Raw genomic sequence first — 18,128 nt, forward strand, 5'->3', positions numbered from 1 at the left:
GAACTCTTCCAGTGTTCGCAGAATTCCGCTGACGTTTAAAAATGATTCAGAAATCTTCCATTGTTTTCAAAAATCCGCTGACGTTTAAAAATGCTTCAGAACTCTTCCATTGTTCTCGGAATTCCGCTGACATTTAAAAATGCTTCGGAACTCTTCCATTGTTCTGGTATTCCGCTGACGTTTAAAAATGCTTCTCAACTCTTCCATTGTTCTCGGAATTCCGCTGACTTTTAAAAATGCTTCGGAACTCTTCGATTGTTCTCCAAATTCCGCTGAAGTTTAAAAATGCTTCGGAATTCTTCCAGTGTTCTCGGAATTCCGCTGACTTTTAAAAATGCTTCGGAACTCTTACATTGTTCTCAGAATTCCGCTGAAGTTTAAACATGCTTTGGTACCCTTCTATTGTTCTCGGAGTTCTGCTGACTTTTAAAAATGTTTCGGAACTCTTCCATTGATCCAGGAATTCTGCTGAAGTTTAAAAATGCTTCGGAACTCTTCCATTGTTCTCGGAATTCCGCTGACGTTTAAAAATGCTTCACAACTCTTAAATTGTTCTCGGAATTCCGCTGATTTTTAAAAATGCTTCGGAACTCTTCGATTGTTCTCCAAATTCCGCTGAAGTTTAAAAATGCTTCGGAACTCTTCCAGTGTTCTCGGAATTCCGCTGACTTTTAAAAATGCTTCGGAACTCTTCGATTGTTCTCCAAATTCCGCTGAAGTTTAAAAATGCTTCGGAACTCTTCCAGTGTTCGCAGAATTCCGCTGACGTTTAAAAATGCTTCGGAAATCTTCCATTGTTTTCAAAATTCCGCTGATGTTTAAAAATGCTTCAGAACTCTTCCATTGTTCTCGGAATTCCGCTGACGTTTAAAAATGCTTCGGAACTCTTCCATTGTTCTCGGAATTCCGGTGAAGTTTAAAAATGCTTCGGAACTCTTCGATTGTTCTCCAAATTCCGCTGAAGTTTAAAAATGCTTCGGAACTCTTCCATTGTTCTCGGAATTCCGCTGACGTTTAAAAATGCTTCGGAACTCTTCCATTGTTCTCGGAATTCCGGTGAAGTTTAAAAATGCTTCGGAACTCTTCCATTGTTCTCGGAATTCCGCTGACGTTTAAAAATGCTTCGGAACTCTTCCATTGATCCAGGAATTCTGCTGAAGTTTAAAAATGCTTCGGAACTCTTCTATTGTTCTCGGAATTCCGCTGACATTTAAAAATGCTTCGGAACTCTTCCATTGTTCTTGGAATTCCACTGACGTTTAAAAATGCTTCACAACTCTTCCATTGTTCTCGGAATTCCGCTGACTTTTAAAATTGCTTCGGAACTCTTCGATTGTTCTCCAAATTCTGTTGAAGTTTAAAAATGCTTCGGAACTCTTCGATTGTTCTCCAAATTCCGCTGACGTTTAAAAATGCTTCGGAAATCTTCCATTGTTTTCAAAATCCGCTGACGTTTAAAAATGCTTCGGAACTCTTCCTTTGTTCTTGGAATTCCACTGACGTTTAAAAATGCTTCACAACTCTTCCATTGTTCTCGGAATTCCGCTGACTTTTAAAATTGCTTCGGAACTCTTCGATTGTTCTCCAAATTCCGCTGAAGTTTAAAAATGCTTCGGAACTCTTCCAGTGTTCGCAGAATTCCGCTGACGTTTAAAAATGCTTCGGAAATCTTCCATTGTTTTCAAAATCCGCTGACGTTTAAAAATGCTTCAGAACTCTTCCATTGTTCTCGGAATTCCGCTGACATTTAAAAATGCTTCGGAACTCTTCCATTGTTCTGGTATTCCGCTGACGTTTAAAAATGCTTCACAACTCTTCCATTGTTCTCGGAATTCCGCTGACTTTTAAAAATGCTTCGGAACTCTTCGATTGTTCTCCAAATTCCGCTGAAGTTTAAAAATGCTTCGGAATTCTTCCAGTGTTCGCAGAATTCCGCTGACATTTAAAAATGCTTCGGAAATCTTCCATTGTTTTCAAAATTCCGCTGACGTTTAAAAATGCTTCAGAACTCTTCCATTGTTCTCGGAATTCCGCTGACGTTTAAAAATGCTTCGGAACTCTTCCATTGTTCTCGGAATTCCGGTGAAGTTTAAAAATGCTTCGGAACTCTTACATTGTTCTCAGAATTCCGCTGAAGTTTAAACATGCTTTGGTACCCTTCTATTGTTCTCGGAGTTCTGCTGACTTTTAAAAATGATTCGGAACTCTTCCATTGATCCAGGAATTCTGCTGATGTTTAAAAATGCTTCGGAACTCTTCCATTGTTCTCGGAATTCCGCTGACCTTTAAAAATGCTTCGGAACTCTTCCATTGTTCTCGGAATTCCGCTGAAGTTTAAGAATGCTTCGGAACTCTTTCATTGTTCTCGGAATTCTTCTGAAGTTTTGAAGTTTAAAAATGCTTCGGAATTCTTCCATTGTTCTCGGAATTCCGCTGACGCTTAAAAATGCTTCACAACTCTTCTATTGTTCTCAGAATTCCGCTGACTTTTAAAAATGCTTCAGAACTCTTCGATTGTTCTCCAAATTCCGCTGAAGTTTAAAAATGCTTCAGAACTCTTCCATTGTTCTCGGAATTCCGCTGACGTTTAAAAATGCTTCGGAAATCTTCCATTGTTTTCAAAATTCCGCTGACGTTTAAAAATGCTTCAGAACTCTTCCATTGTTCTCGGAATTCCGGTGAAGTTTAAAAATGCTTCGGAACTCTTACATTGTTCTCAGAATTCCGCTGAAGTTTAAACATGCTTTGGTACCCTTCTATTGTTCTCGGAGTTGTGCTGACTTTTAAAAATGTTTCGGAACTCTTACATTGATCCAGGAATTCTGCTGAAGTTTAAAAATGCTTCGGAACTCTTCCATTGTTCTCGGAATTCCGCTGACGTTTAAAAATGCTTCACAACTCTTCCATTGTTCTCGGAATTCCGCTGACTTTTAAAAATGCTTCAGAACTCTTCGATTGTTCTCCAAATTCCGCTGAAGTTTAAAAATGCTTCGGAACTCTTCCAGTGTTCGCAGAATTCTGCTGACGTTTAAAAATGCTTCACAACTCTTCCATTGTTCTCGGAATTCCGCTGACTTTTAAAAATGCTTCAGAACTCTTCCATTGTTCTCGGAATTCCGCTGACGTTTAAAAATGCTTCGGAAATCTTCCATTGTTTTCAAAATTCCGCTGACGTTTAAAAATGCTTCAGAACTCTTCCATTGTTCTCGGAATTCCGCTGACGTTTAAAAATGCTTCGGAACTCTTCCATTGTTCTCGGAATTCCGGTGAAGTTTAAAAATGCTTCGGAACTCTTACATTGTTCTCAGAATTCCGCTGAAGTTTAAACATGCTTTGGTACCCTTCTATTGTTCTCGGAGTTGTGCTGACTTTTAAAAATGTTTCGGAACTCTTACATTGATCCAGGAATTCTGCTGAAGTTTAAAAATGCTTCGGAACTCTTCCATTGTTCTCGGAATTCCGCTGACGTTTAAAAATGCTTCACAACTCTTCCATTGTTCTCGGAATTCCGCTGACTTTTAAAAATGCTTCAGAACTCTTCGATTGTTCTCCAAATTCCGCTGAAGTTTAAAAATGCTTCGGAACTCTTCCAGTGTTCGCAGAATTCTGCTGACGTTTAAAAATGCTTCGGAAATCTTCCATTGTTTTCAAAATTCCGCTGATGTTTAAAAATGCTTCAGAACTCTTCCATTGTTCTCGGAATTCCGCTGACGTTTAAAAATGCTTCGGAACTCTTCCATTGTTCTCGGAATTCCGGTGAAGTTTAAAAATGCTTCGGAACTCTTCCATTGTTCTCGGAATTCCGCTGACGTTTAAAAATGCTTTTGAACTCTTCCATTGTTCTCGGAATTCTGGTGAAGTTTAAAAATGCTTCGGAACTCTTACATTGTTCTCGGAATTCCGCTGAAGTTTAAACATGCTTTGGTACCCTTCTATTGTTCTCGGAATTCTGCTGACTTTTAAAAATGATTCGGAACTCTTCCATTGATCCAGGAATTCTGCTGATGTTTAAAAATGCTTCGGAACTCTTCCATTGTTCTCGGAATTCCGCTGAAGTTTAAGAATGCTTCGGAACTCTTCCATTGTTCTCGGAATTCTTCTGAAGTTTTGAAGTTTAAAAATGTTTCGGAATTCTTCCATTGTTCTCGGAATTCCGCTGACGCTTAAAAATGCTTCACAACTCTTCTATTGTTCTCAGAATTCCGCTGACTTTTAAAAATGCTTCGGAACTCTTCCATTGTTGTCGGAATTCCGCTGACGCTTAAAATTGCTTCAAAACTGTTCCATTGTTCTCGGAATTCCACTGAAGTTTAAGAATGCTTCAGAACTCTTCCATTGTTCTCAGAATTCTGCTGAAGTTTAAAAATGCTTCGGAACTCTTCCAGTGTTCGCAGAATTCCGCTGACGTTTAAAAATGATTCAGAAATCTTCCATTGTTTTCAAAAATCCGCTGACGTTTAAAAATGCTTCAGAACTCTTCCATTGTTCTCGGAATTCCGCTGACATTTAAAAATGCTTCGGAACTCTTCCATTGTTCTGGTATTCCGCTGACGTTTAAAAATGCTTCTCAACTCTTCCATTGTTCTCGGAATTCCGCTGACTTTTAAAAATGCTTCGGAACTCTTCGATTGTTCTCCAAATTCCGCTGAAGTTTAAAAATGCTTCGGAATTCTTCCAGTGTTCTCGGAATTCCGCTGACTTTTAAAAATGCTTCGGAACTCTTACATTGTTCTCAGAATTCCGCTGAAGTTTAAACATGCTTTGGTACCCTTCTATTGTTCTCGGAGTTCTGCTGACTTTTAAAAATGTTTCGGAACTCTTCCATTGATCCAGGAATTCTGCTGAAGTTTAAAAATGCTTCGGAACTCTTCCATTGTTCTCGGAATTCCGCTGACGTTTAAAAATGCTTCACAACTCTTAAATTGTTCTCGGAATTCCGCTGATTTTTAAAAATGCTTCGGAACTCTTCGATTGTTCTCCAAATTCCGCTGAAGTTTAAAAATGCTTCGGAACTCTTCCAGTGTTCTCGGAATTCCGCTGACTTTTAAAAATGCTTCGGAACTCTTCGATTGTTCTCCAAATTCCGCTGAAGTTTAAAAATGCTTCGGAACTCTTCCAGTGTTCGCAGAATTCCGCTGACGTTTAAAAATGCTTCGGAAATCTTCCATTGTTTTCAAAATTCCGCTGATGTTTAAAAATGCTTCAGAACTCTTCCATTGTTCTCGGAATTCCGCTGACGTTTAAAAATGCTTCGGAACTCTTCCATTGTTCTCGGAATTCCGGTGAAGTTTAAAAATGCTTCGGAACGCTTCCATTGTTCTCGGAATTCCGCTGACGTTTAAAAATGCTTCGGAACTCTTCCATTGATCCAGGAATTCTGCTGAAGTTTAAAAATGCTTCGGAACTCTTCTATTGTTCTCGGAATTCCGCTGACATTTAAAAATGCTTCGGAACTCTTCCATTGTTCTTGGAATTCCACTGACGTTTAAAAATGCTTCACAACTCTTCCATTGTTCTCGGAATTCCGCTGACTTTTAAAATTGCTTCGGAACTCTTCGATTGTTCTCCAAATTCTGTTGAAGTTTAAAAATGCTTCGGAACTCTTCGATTGTTCTCCAAATTCCGCTGACGTTTAAAAATGCTTCGGAAATCTTCCATTGTTTTCAAAATCCGCTGACGTTTAAAAATGCTTCGGAACTCTTCCTTTGTTCTTGGAATTCCACTGACGTTTAAAAATGCTTCACAACTCTTCCATTGTTCTCGGAATTCCGCTGACTTTTAAAATTGCTTCGGAACTCTTCGATTGTTCTCCAAATTCCGCTGAAGTTTAAAAATGCTTCGGAACTCTTCCAGTGTTCGCAGAATTCCGCTGACGTTTAAAAATGCTTCGGAAATCTTCCATTGTTTTCAAAATCCGCTGACGTTTAAAAATGCTTCAGAACTCTTCCATTGTTCTCGGAATTCCGCTGACATTTAAAAATGCTTCGGAACTCTTCCATTGTTCTGGTATTCCGCTGACGTTTAAAAATGCTTCACAACTCTTCCATTGTTCTCGGAATTCCGCTGACTTTTAAAAATGCTTCGGAACTCTTCGATTGTTCTCCAAATTCCGCTGAAGTTTAAAAATGCTTCGGAATTCTTCCAGTGTTCGCAGAATTCCGCTGACATTTAAAAATGCTTCGGAAATCTTCCATTGTTTTCAAAATTCCGCTGACGTTTAAAAATGCTTCAGAACTCTTCCATTGTTCTCGGAATTCCGCTGACGTTTAAAAATGCTTCGGAACTCTTCCATTGTTCTCGGAATTCCGGTGAAGTTTAAAAATGCTTCGGAACTCTTACATTGTTCTCAGAATTCCGCTGAAGTTTAAACATGCTTTGGTACCCTTCTATTGTTCTCGGAGTTCTGCTGACTTTTAAAAATGATTCGGAACTCTTCCATTGATCCAGGAATTCTGCTGATGTTTAAAAATGCTTCGGAACTCTTCCATTGTTCTCGGAATTCCGCTGACCTTTAAAAATGCTTCGGAACTCTTCCATTGTTCTCGGAATTCCGCTGAAGTTTAAGAATGCTTCGGAACTCTTTCATTGTTCTCGGAATTCTTCTGAAGTTTTGAAGTTTAAAAATGCTTCGGAATTCTTCCATTGTTCTCGGAATTCCGCTGACGCTTAAAAATGCTTCACAACTCTTCTATTGTTCTCAGAATTCCGCTGACTTTTAAAAATGCTTCAGAACTCTTCGATTGTTCTCCAAATTCCGCTGAAGTTTAAAAATGCTTCAGAACTCTTAAATTGTTCTCGGAATTCCGCTGACGTTTAAAAATGCTTCGGAAATCTTCCATTGTTTTCAAAATTCCGCTGACGTTTAAAAATGCTTCAGAACTCTTCCATTGTTCTCGGAATTCCGCTGACGTTTAAAAATGCTTCGGAACTCTTCCATTGTTCTCGGAATTCCGGTGAAGTTTAAAAATGCTTCGGAACTCTTACATTGTTCTCAGAATTCCGCTGAAGTTTAAACATGCTTTGGTACCCTTCTATTGTTCTCGGAGTTGTGCTGACTTTTAAAAATGTTTCGGAACTCTTACATTGATCCAGGAATTCTGCTGAAGTTTAAAAATGCTTCGGAACTCTTCCATTGTTCTCGGAATTCCACTGACGTTTAAAAATGCTTCACAACTCTTCCATTGTTCTCGGAATTCCGCTGACTTTTAAAAATGCTTCAGAACTCTTCGATTGTTCTCCAAATTCCGCTGAAGTTTAAAAATGCTTCGGAACTCTTCCAGTGTTCGCAGAATTCTGCTGACGTTTAAAAATGCTTCGGAAATCTTCCATTGTTTTCAAAATTCCGCTGATGTTTAAAAATGCTTCAGAACTCTTCCATTGTTCTCGGAATTCCGCTGACGTTTAAAAATGCTTCGGAACTCTTCCAGTGTTCGCAGAATTCCGCTGACGTTTAAAAATGATTCAGAAATCTTCCATTGTTTTCAAAAATCCGCTGACGTTTAAAAATGCTTCAGAACTCTTCCATTGTTCTCGGAATTCCGCTGACATTTAAAAATGCTTCGGAACTCTTCCATTGTTCTGGTATTCCGCTGACGTTTAAAAATGCTTCTCAACTCTTCCATTGTTCTCGGAATTCCGCTGACTTTTAAAAATGCTTCGGAACTCTTCGATTGTTCTCCAAATTCCGCTGAAGTTTAAAAATGCTTCGGAATTCTTCCAGTGTTCTCGGAATTCCGCTGACTTTTAAAAATGCTTCGGAACTCTTACATTGTTCTCAGAATTCCGCTGAAGTTTAAACATGCTTTGGTACCCTTCTATTGTTCTCGGAGTTCTGCTGACTTTTAAAAATGTTTCGGAACTCTTCCATTGATCCAGGAATTCTGCTGAAGTTTAAAAATGCTTCGGAACTCTTCCATTGTTCTCGGAATTCCGCTGACGTTTAAAAATGCTTCACAACTCTTAAATTGTTCTCGGAATTCCGCTGATTTTTAAAAATGCTTCGGAACTCTTCGATTGTTCTCCAAATTCCGCTGAAGTTTAAAAATGCTTCGGAACTCTTCCAGTGTTCTCGGAATTCCGCTGACTTTTAAAAATGCTTCGGAACTCTTCGATTGTTCTCCAAATTCCGCTGAAGTTTAAAAATGCTTCGGAACTCTTCCAGTGTTCGCAGAATTCCGCTGACGTTTAAAAATGCTTCGGAAATCTTCCATTGTTTTCAAAATTCCGCTGATGTTTAAAAATGCTTCAGAACTCTTCCATTGTTCTCGGAATTCCGCTGACGTTTAAAAATGCTTCGGAACTCTTCCATTGTTCTCGGAATTCCGGTGAAGTTTAAAAATGCTTCGGAACGCTTCCATTGTTCTCGGAATTCCGCTGACGTTTAAAAATGCTTCGGAACTCTTCCATTGATCCAGGAATTCTGCTGAAGTTTAAAAATGCTTCGGAACTCTTCTATTGTTCTCGGAATTCCGCTGACATTTAAAAATGCTTCGGAACTCTTCCATTGTTCTTGGAATTCCACTGACGTTTAAAAATGCTTCACAACTCTTCCATTGTTCTCGGAATTCCGCTGACTTTTAAAATTGCTTCGGAACTCTTCGATTGTTCTCCAAATTCTGTTGAAGTTTAAAAATGCTTCGGAACTCTTCGATTGTTCTCCAAATTCCGCTGACGTTTAAAAATGCTTCGGAAATCTTCCATTGTTTTCAAAATCCGCTGACGTTTAAAAATGCTTCGGAACTCTTCCTTTGTTCTTGGAATTCCACTGACGTTTAAAAATGCTTCACAACTCTTCCATTGTTCTCGGAATTCCGCTGACTTTTAAAATTGCTTCGGAACTCTTCGATTGTTCTCCAAATTCCGCTGAAGTTTAAAAATGCTTCGGAACTCTTCCAGTGTTCGCAGAATTCCGCTGACGTTTAAAAATGCTTCGGAAATCTTCCATTGTTTTCAAAATCCGCTGACGTTTAAAAATGCTTCAGAACTCTTCCATTGTTCTCGGAATTCCGCTGACATTTAAAAATGCTTCGGAACTCTTCCATTGTTCTGGTATTCCGCTGACGTTTAAAAATGCTTCACAACTCTTCCATTGTTCTCGGAATTCCGCTGACTTTTAAAAATGCTTCGGAACTCTTCGATTGTTCTCCAAATTCCGCTGAAGTTTAAAAATGCTTCGGAATTCTTCCAGTGTTCGCAGAATTCCGCTGACATTTAAAAATGCTTCGGAAATCTTCCATTGTTTTCAAAATTCCGCTGACGTTTAAAAATGCTTCAGAACTCTTCCATTGTTCTCGGAATTCCGCTGACGTTTAAAAATGCTTCGGAACTCTTCCATTGTTCTCGGAATTCCGGTGAAGTTTAAAAATGCTTCGGAACTCTTACATTGTTCTCAGAATTCCGCTGAAGTTTAAACATGCTTTGGTACCCTTCTATTGTTCTCGGAGTTCTGCTGACTTTTAAAAATGATTCGGAACTCTTCCATTGATCCAGGAATTCTGCTGATGTTTAAAAATGCTTCGGAACTCTTCCATTGTTCTCGGAATTCCGCTGACCTTTAAAAATGCTTCGGAACTCTTCCATTGTTCTCGGAATTCCGCTGAAGTTTAAGAATGCTTCGGAACTCTTTCATTGTTCTCGGAATTCTTCTGAAGTTTTGAAGTTTAAAAATGCTTCGGAATTCTTCCATTGTTCTCGGAATTCCGCTGACGCTTAAAAATGCTTCACAACTCTTCTATTGTTCTCAGAATTCCGCTGACTTTTAAAAATGCTTCAGAACTCTTCGATTGTTCTCCAAATTCCGCTGAAGTTTAAAAATGCTTCAGAACTCTTAAATTGTTCTCGGAATTCCGCTGACGTTTAAAAATGCTTCGGAAATCTTCCATTGTTTTCAAAATTCCGCTGACGTTTAAAAATGCTTCAGAACTCTTCCATTGTTCTCGGAATTCCGCTGACGTTTAAAAATGCTTCGGAACTCTTCCATTGTTCTCGGAATTCCGGTGAAGTTTAAAAATGCTTCGGAACTCTTACATTGTTCTCAGAATTCCGCTGAAGTTTAAACATGCTTTGGTACCCTTCTATTGTTCTCGGAGTTGTGCTGACTTTTAAAAATGTTTCGGAACTCTTACATTGATCCAGGAATTCTGCTGAAGTTTAAAAATGCTTCGGAACTCTTCCATTGTTCTCGGAATTCCACTGACGTTTAAAAATGCTTCACAACTCTTCCATTGTTCTCGGAATTCCGCTGACTTTTAAAAATGCTTCAGAACTCTTCGATTGTTCTCCAAATTCCGCTGAAGTTTAAAAATGCTTCGGAACTCTTCCAGTGTTCGCAGAATTCTGCTGACGTTTAAAAATGCTTCGGAAATCTTCCATTGTTTTCAAAATTCCGCTGATGTTTAAAAATGCTTCAGAACTCTTCCATTGTTCTCGGAATTCCGCTGACGTTTAAAAATGCTTCGGAACTCTTCCATTGTTCTCGGAATTCCGGTGAAGTTTAAAAATGCTTCGGAACTCTTCCATTGTTCTCGGAATTCCGCTGACGTTTAAAAATGCTTTTGAACTCTTCCATTGTTCTCGGAATTCTGGTGAAGTTTAAAAATGCTTCGGAACTCTTACATTGTTCTCGGAATTCCGGTGAAGTTTAAACATGCTTTGGTACCCTTCTATTGTTCTCGAAATTCTGCTGACTTTTAAAAATGATTCGGAACTCTTCCATTGATCCAGGAATTCTGCTGATGTTTAAAAATGCTTCGGAACTCTTCCATTGTTCTCGGAATTCCGCTGACCTTTAAAAATGCTTCGAAACTCTTCCATTGTTCTCGGAATTCCGCTGAAGTTTAAGAATGCTTCGGAACTCTTCCATTGTTCTCGGAATTCTTCTGAAGTTTTGAAGTTTAAAAATGTTTCGGAATTCTTCCATTGTTCTCGGAATTCCGCTGACGCTTAAAAATGCTTCACAACTCTTCTATTGTTCTCAGAATTCCGCTGACTTTTAAAAATGCTTCGGAACTCTTCCATTGTTGTCGGAATTCCGCTGACGCTTAAAATTGCTTCAAAACTGTTCCATTGTTCTCGGAATTCCACTGAAGTTTAAGAATGCTTCAGAACTCTTCCATTGTTCTCAGAATTCTGCTGAAGTTTAAAAATGCTTCGGAACTCTTCCAGTGTTCGCAGAATTCCGCTGACGTTTAAAAATGATTCAGAAATCTTCCATTGTTTTCAAAAATCCGCTGACGTTTAAAAATGCTTCAGAACTCTTCCATTGTTCTCGGAATTCCGCTGACATTTAAAAATGCTTCGGAACTCTTCCATTGTTCTGGTATTCCGCTGACGTTTAAAAATGCTTCTCAACTCTTCCATTGTTCTCGGAATTCCGCTGACTTTTAAAAATGCTTCGGAACTCTTCGATTGTTCTCCAAATTCCGCTGAAGTTTAAAAATGCTTCGGAATTCTTCCAGTGTTCTCGGAATTCCGCTGACTTTTAAAAATGCTTCGGAACTCTTACATTGTTCTCAGAATTCCGCTGAAGTTTAAACATGCTTTGGTACCCTTCTATTGTTCTCGGAGTTCTGCTGACTTTTAAAAATGTTTCGGAACTCTTCCATTGATCCAGGAATTCTGCTGAAGTTTAAAAATGCTTCGGAACTCTTCCATTGTTCTCGGAATTCCGCTGACGTTTAAAAATGCTTCACAACTCTTAAATTGTTCTCGGAATTCCGCTGATTTTTAAAAATGCTTCGGAACTCTTCGATTGTTCTCCAAATTCCGCTGAAGTTTAAAAATGCTTCGGAACTCTTCCAGTGTTCTCGGAATTCCGCTGACTTTTAAAAATGCTTCGGAACTCTTCGATTGTTCTCCAAATTCCGCTGAAGTTTAAAAATGCTTCGGAACTCTTCCAGTGTTCGCAGAATTCCGCTGACGTTTAAAAATGCTTCGGAAATCTTCCATTGTTTTCAAAATTCCGCTGATGTTTAAAAATGCTTCAGAACTCTTCCATTGTTCTCGGAATTCCGCTGACGTTTAAAAATGCTTCGGAACTCTTCCATTGTTCTCGGAATTCCGGTGAAGTTTAAAAATGCTTCGGAACTCTTCGATTGTTCTCCAAATTCCGCTGAAGTTTAAAAATGCTTCGGAACTCTTCCATTGTTCTCGGAATTCCGCTGACGTTTAAAAATGCTTCGGAACTCTTCCATTGTTTTCGGAATTCCGGTGAAGTTTAAAAATGCTTCGGAACTCTTCCATTGTTCTCGGAATTCCGCTGACGTTTAAAAATGCTTCGGAACTCTTCCATTGATCCAGGAATTCTGCTGAAGTTTAAAAATGCTTCGGAACTCTTCTATTGTTCTCGGAATTCCGCTGACATTTAAAAATGCTTCGGAACTCTTCCATTGTTCTTGGAATTCCACTGACGTTTAAAAATGCTTCACAACTCTTCCATTGTTCTCGGAATTCCGCTGACTTTTAAAATTGCTTCGGAACTCTTCCATTGTTCTCCAAATTCTGTTGAAGTTTAAAAATGCTTCGGAACTCTTCGATTGTTCTCCAAATTCCGCTGACGTTTAAAAATGCTTCGGAAATCTTCCATTGTTTTCAAAATCCGCTGACGTTTAAAAATGCTTCGGAACTCTTCCTTTGTTCTTGGAATTCCACTGACGTTTAAAAATGCTTCACAACTCTTCCATTGTTCTCGGAATTCCGCTGACTTTTAAAATTGCTTCGGAACTCTTCGATTGTTCTCCAAATTCCGCTGAAGTTTAAAAATGCTTCGGAACTCTTCCAGTGTTCGCAGAATTCCGCTGACGTTTAAAAATGCTTCGGAAATCTTCCATTGTTTTCAAAATCCGCTGACGTTTAAAAATGCTTCAGAACTCTTCCATTGTTCTCGGAATTCCGCTGACATTTAAAAATGCTTCGGAACTCTTCCATTGTTCTGGTATTCCGCTGACGTTTAAAAATGCTTCACAACTCTTCCATTGTTCTCGGAATTCCGCTGACTTTTAAAAATGCTTCGGAACTCTTCGATTGTTCTCCAAATTCCGCTGAAGTTTAAAAATGCTTCGGAATTCTTCCAGTGTTCGCAGAATTCCGCTGACATTTAAAAATGCTTCGGAAATCTTCCATTGTTTTCAAAATTCCGCTGACGTTTAAAAATGCTTCAGAACTCTTCCATTGTTCTCGGAATTCCGCTGACGTTTAAAAATGCTTCGGAACTCTTCCATTGTTCTCGGAATTCCGGTGAAGTTTAAAAATGCTTCGGAACTCTTACATTGTTCTCAGAATTCCGCTGAAGTTTAAACATGCTTTGGTACCCTTCTATTGTTCTCGGAGTTCTGCTGACTTTTAAAAATGATTCGGAACTCTTCCATTGATCCAGGAATTCTGCTGATGTTTAAAAATGCTTCGGAACTCTTCCATTGTTCTCGGAATTCCGCTGACCTTTAAAAATGCTTCGGAACTCTTCCATTGTTCTCGGAATTCCGCTGAAGTTTAAGAATGCTTCGGAACTCTTTCATTGTTCTCGGAATTCTTCTGAAGTTTTGAAGTTTAAAAATGCTTCGGAATTCTTCCATTGTTCTCGGAATTCCGCTGACGCTTAAAAATGCTTCACAACTCTTCTATTGTTCTCAGAATTCCGCTGACTTTTAAAAATGCTTCAGAACTCTTCGATTGTTCTCCAAATTCCGCTGAAGTTTAAAAATGCTTCAGAACTCTTCCATTGTTCTCGGAATTCCGCTGACGTTTAAAAATGCTTCGGAAATCTTCCATTGTTTTCAAAATTCCGCTGACGTTTAAAAATGCTTCAGAACTCTTCCATTGTTCTCGGAATTCCGGTGAAGTTTAAAAATGCTTCGGAACTCTTACATTGTTCTCAGAATTCCGCTGAAGTTTAAACATGCTTTGGTACCCTTCTATTGTTCTCGGAGTTGTGCTGACTTTTAAAAATGTTTCGGAACTCTTACATTGATCCAGGAATTCTGCTGAAGTTTAAAAATGCTTCGGAACTCTTCCATTGTTCTCGGAATTCCGCTGACGTTTAAAAATGCTTCACAACTCTTCCATTGTTCTCGGAATTCCGCTGACTTTTAAAAATGCTTCAGAACTCTTCGATTGTTCTCCAAATTCCGCTGAAGTTTAAAAATGCTTCGGAACTCTTCCAGTGTTCGCAGAATTCCGCTGACGTTTAAAAATGCTTCGGAAATCTTCCATTGTTTTCAAAATTCCGCTGATGTTTAAAAATGCTTCAGAACTCTTCCATTGTTCTCGGAATTCCGCTGACGTTTAAAAATGCTTCGGAACTCTTCCATTGTTCTCGGAATTCCGGTGAAGTTTAAAAATGCTTCGGAACTCTTCCATTGTTCTCGGAATTCCGCTGACGTTTAAAAATGCTTTTGAACTCTTCCATTGTTCTCGGAATTCTGGTGAAGTTTAAAAATGCTTCGGAACTCTTACATTGTTCTCGGAATTCCGCTGAAGTTTAAACATGCTTTGGTACCCTTCTATTGTTCTCGGAATTCTGCTGACTTTTAAAAATGATTCGGAACTCTTCCATTGATCCAGGAATTCTGCTGATGTTTAAAAATGCTTCACAACTCTTCCATTGTTCTCGGAATTCCGCTGACCTTTAAAAATGCTTCGGAACTCTTCCATTGTTCTCGGAATTCTTCTGAAGTTTTGAAGTTTAAAAATGTTTCGGAATTCTTCCATTGTTCTCGGAATTCCGCTGACGCTTAAAAATGCTTCACAACTCTTCTATTGTTCTCAGAATTCCGCTGACTTTTAAAAATGCTTCGGAACTCTTCCATTGTTGTCGGAATTCCGCTGACGCTTAAAATTGCTTCAAAACTGTTCCATTGTTCTCGGAATTCCACTGAAGTTTAAGAATGCTTCAGAACTCTTCCATTGTTCTCAGAATTCTGCTGAAGTTTAAAAATGCTTCGGAACTCTTCCAGTGTTCGCAGAATTCCGCTGACGTTTAAAAATGATTCAGAAATCTTCCATTGTTTTCAAAATCCGCTGACGTTTAAAAATGCTTCAGAACTCTTACATTGTTCTCGGAATTCCGCTGACATTTAAAAATGCTTCGGAACTCTTCCATTGTTCTGGTATTCCGCTGACGTTTAAAAATGCTTCTCAACTCTTCCATTGTTCTCGGAATTCCGCTGACTTTTAAAAATGCTTCGGAACTCTTCGATTGTTCTCCAAATTCCGCTGAAGTTTAAAAATGCTTCGGAATTCTTCCAGTGTTCTCGGAATTCCGCTGACTTTTAAAAATGCTTCGGAACTCTTCGATTGTTCTCCAAATTCCGGTGAAGTTTAAAAATGCTTCGGAACTCTTACATTGTTCTCAGAATTCCGCTGAAGTTTAAACATGCTTTGGTACCCTTCTATTGTTCTCGGAGTTCTGCTGACTTTTAAAAATGTTTCGGAACTCTTCCATTGATCCAGGAATTCTGCTGAAGTTTAAAAATGCTTCGGAACTCTTCCATTGTTCTCGGAATTCCGCTGACGTTTAAAAATGCTTCACAACTCTTCCATTGTTCTCGGAATTCCGCTGAGTTTTAAAAATGCTTCGGAACTCTTCGATTGTTCTCCAAATTCCGCTGAAGTTTAAAAATGCTTCGGAACTCTTCCAGTGTTCTCGGAATTCCGCTGACTTTTAAAAATGCTTCGGAACTCTTCGATTGTTCTCCAAATTCCGCTGAAGTTTAAAAATGCTTCGGAACTCTTCCAGTGTTCGCAGAATTCCGCTGACGTTTAAAAATGCTTCGGAAATCTTCCATTGTTTTCAAAATTCCGCTGATGTTTAAAAATGCTTCAGAACTCTTCCATTGTTTTCAAAATTCCGCTGATGTTTAAAAATGCTTCAGAACTCTTCCATTGTTCTCGGAATTCCGCTGACGTTTAAAAATGCTTCGGAACTCTTCCATTGTTCTCGGAATTCCGGTGAAGTTTAAAAATGCTTCGGAACTCTTCCATTGTTCTCGGAATTCCGCTGACGTTTAAAAATGCTTCGGAACTCTTCCAGTGTTCGCAGAATTCCGCTGACGTTTAAAAATGCTTCGGAAATCTTCCATTGTTTTCAAAATTCCGCTGATGTTTAAAAATGCTTCAGAACTCTTCCATTGTTCTCGGAATTCCGCTGACGTTTAAAAATGCTTCGGAACTCTTCCATTGTTCTCGGAATTCCGGTGAAGTTTAAAAATGCTTCGGAACTCTTACATTGTTCTCAGAATTCCGCTGAAGTTTAAACATGCTTTGGTACCCTTCTATTGTTCTCGGAATTCTGCTGACGTTTAAAAATGCTTCGGAACTCTTCCAGTGTTCGCAGAATTCCGCTGACGTTTAAAAATGCTTCGGAAATCTTCCATTGTTTTCAAAATTCCGCTGAAGTTTAAAAATGCTTCGGAACTCTTCTATTGTTCTCGGAATTCCGCTGACATTTAAAAATGCTTCGGAACTCTTCCATTGTTCTTGGAATTCCACTGACGTTTAAAAATGCTTCACAACTCTTCCATTGTTCTCGGAATTCCGCTGACTTTTAAAATTGCTTCGGAACTCTTCGATTGTTCTCCAAATTCTGTTGAAGTTTAAAAATGCTTCGGAACTCTTCGATTGTTCTCCAAATTCCGCTGACGTTTAAAAATGCTTCGGAAATCTTCCATTGTTTTCAAAATCCGCTGACGTTTAAAAATGCTTCGGAACTCTTCCTTTGTTCTTGGAATTCCACTGACGTTTAAAAATGCTTCACAACTCTTCCATTGTTCTCGGAATTCCGCTGACTTTTAAAATTGCTTCGGAACTCTTCGATTGTTCTCCAAATTCCGCTGAAGTTTAAAAATGCTTCGGAACTCTTCCAGTGTTCGCAGAATTCCGCTGACGTTTAAAAATGCTTCGGAAATCTTCCATTGTTTTCAAAATCCGCTGACGTTTAAAAATGCTTCAGAACTCTTCCATTGTTCTCGGAATTCCGCTGACATTTAAAAATGCTTCGGAACTCTTCCATTGTTCTGGTATTCCGCTGACGTTTAAAAATGCTTCACAACTCTTCCATTGTTCTCGGAATTCCGCTGACTTTTAAAAATGCTTCGGAACTCTTCGATTGTTCTCCAAATTCCGCTGAAGTTTAAAAATGCTTCGGAATTCTTCCAGTGTTCGCAGAATTCCGCTGACGTTTAAAAATGCTTCGGAAATCTTCCATTGTTTTCAAAATTCCGCTGACGTTTAAAAATGCTTCAGAACTCTTCCATTGTTCTCGGAATTCCGCTGACGTTTAAAAATGCTTCGGAACTCTTCCATTGTTCTCGGAATTCCGGTGAAGTTTAAAAATGCTTCGGAACTCTTACATTGTTCTCAGAATTCCGCTGAAGTTTAAACATGCTTTGGTACCCTTTTATTGTTCTCGGAGTTCTGCTGACTTTTAAAAATGTTTCGGAACTCTTCCATTGATCCAGAAATTCTGCTGAAGTTTAAAAATGCTTCGGAACTCTTCCATTGTTGTCGGAATTCCGCTGACGCTTAAAATTGCTTCAAAACTCTTCCATTGTTCTCGGAATTCCGCTGAAGTTTAAGAATGCTTCAGAACTCTTCCATTGCTCTCAGAATTCTGCTGAAGTTTAAAAATGCTTCGGAACTCTTCCATTGTTCTCGAAATTCCGCTGACGCTTAAAAATGCTTCACAACTCTTCTATTGTTCTCGGAATTCCGCTGACATTTAAAAATGCTTCGGAACTCTTCCATTGTTCTCGGAATTCCGCTGAAGTTTAAGAATGCTTCGGAACTCTTCCATTGTTCTCGGAATTCTGCTGAAGTTTAAAAATGCTTCGGAACTCTTCCATTGTTCTCGGAATTCCGCTGATGCTTAAAAATGCTTCACAACTCTTCCATTGTTCTCGGTATTCCGCTGACTTTTAAAAATGCTTCTGAACGCTTCCATTGTTCTCAGAATTCCGCTGACGCTTAAAATTGCTTCACAACTCTTCTATTGTTCTCGGAATTCCGCTTACTTTTAAAAATGCTTCGAAACTCTTCCATTGTTCTCGGAATTCTGCTGAAGTTTAAGAATGCTTCGGAACTCTTCCATTGTTCTCAGAATTCTTCTGAAGTTTAAAAATGCTTCGGAACTCTTCCAT

Source organism: Phyllobates terribilis, unplaced genomic scaffold (genome assembly GCF_046119375.1).
Source record: "Phyllobates terribilis strain yellow unplaced genomic scaffold, ASM4611937v1 Scaffold_28__1_contigs__length_16237799, whole genome shotgun sequence".
NCBI lineage: Eukaryota > Metazoa > Chordata > Amphibia > Anura > Dendrobatidae > Phyllobates > Phyllobates terribilis.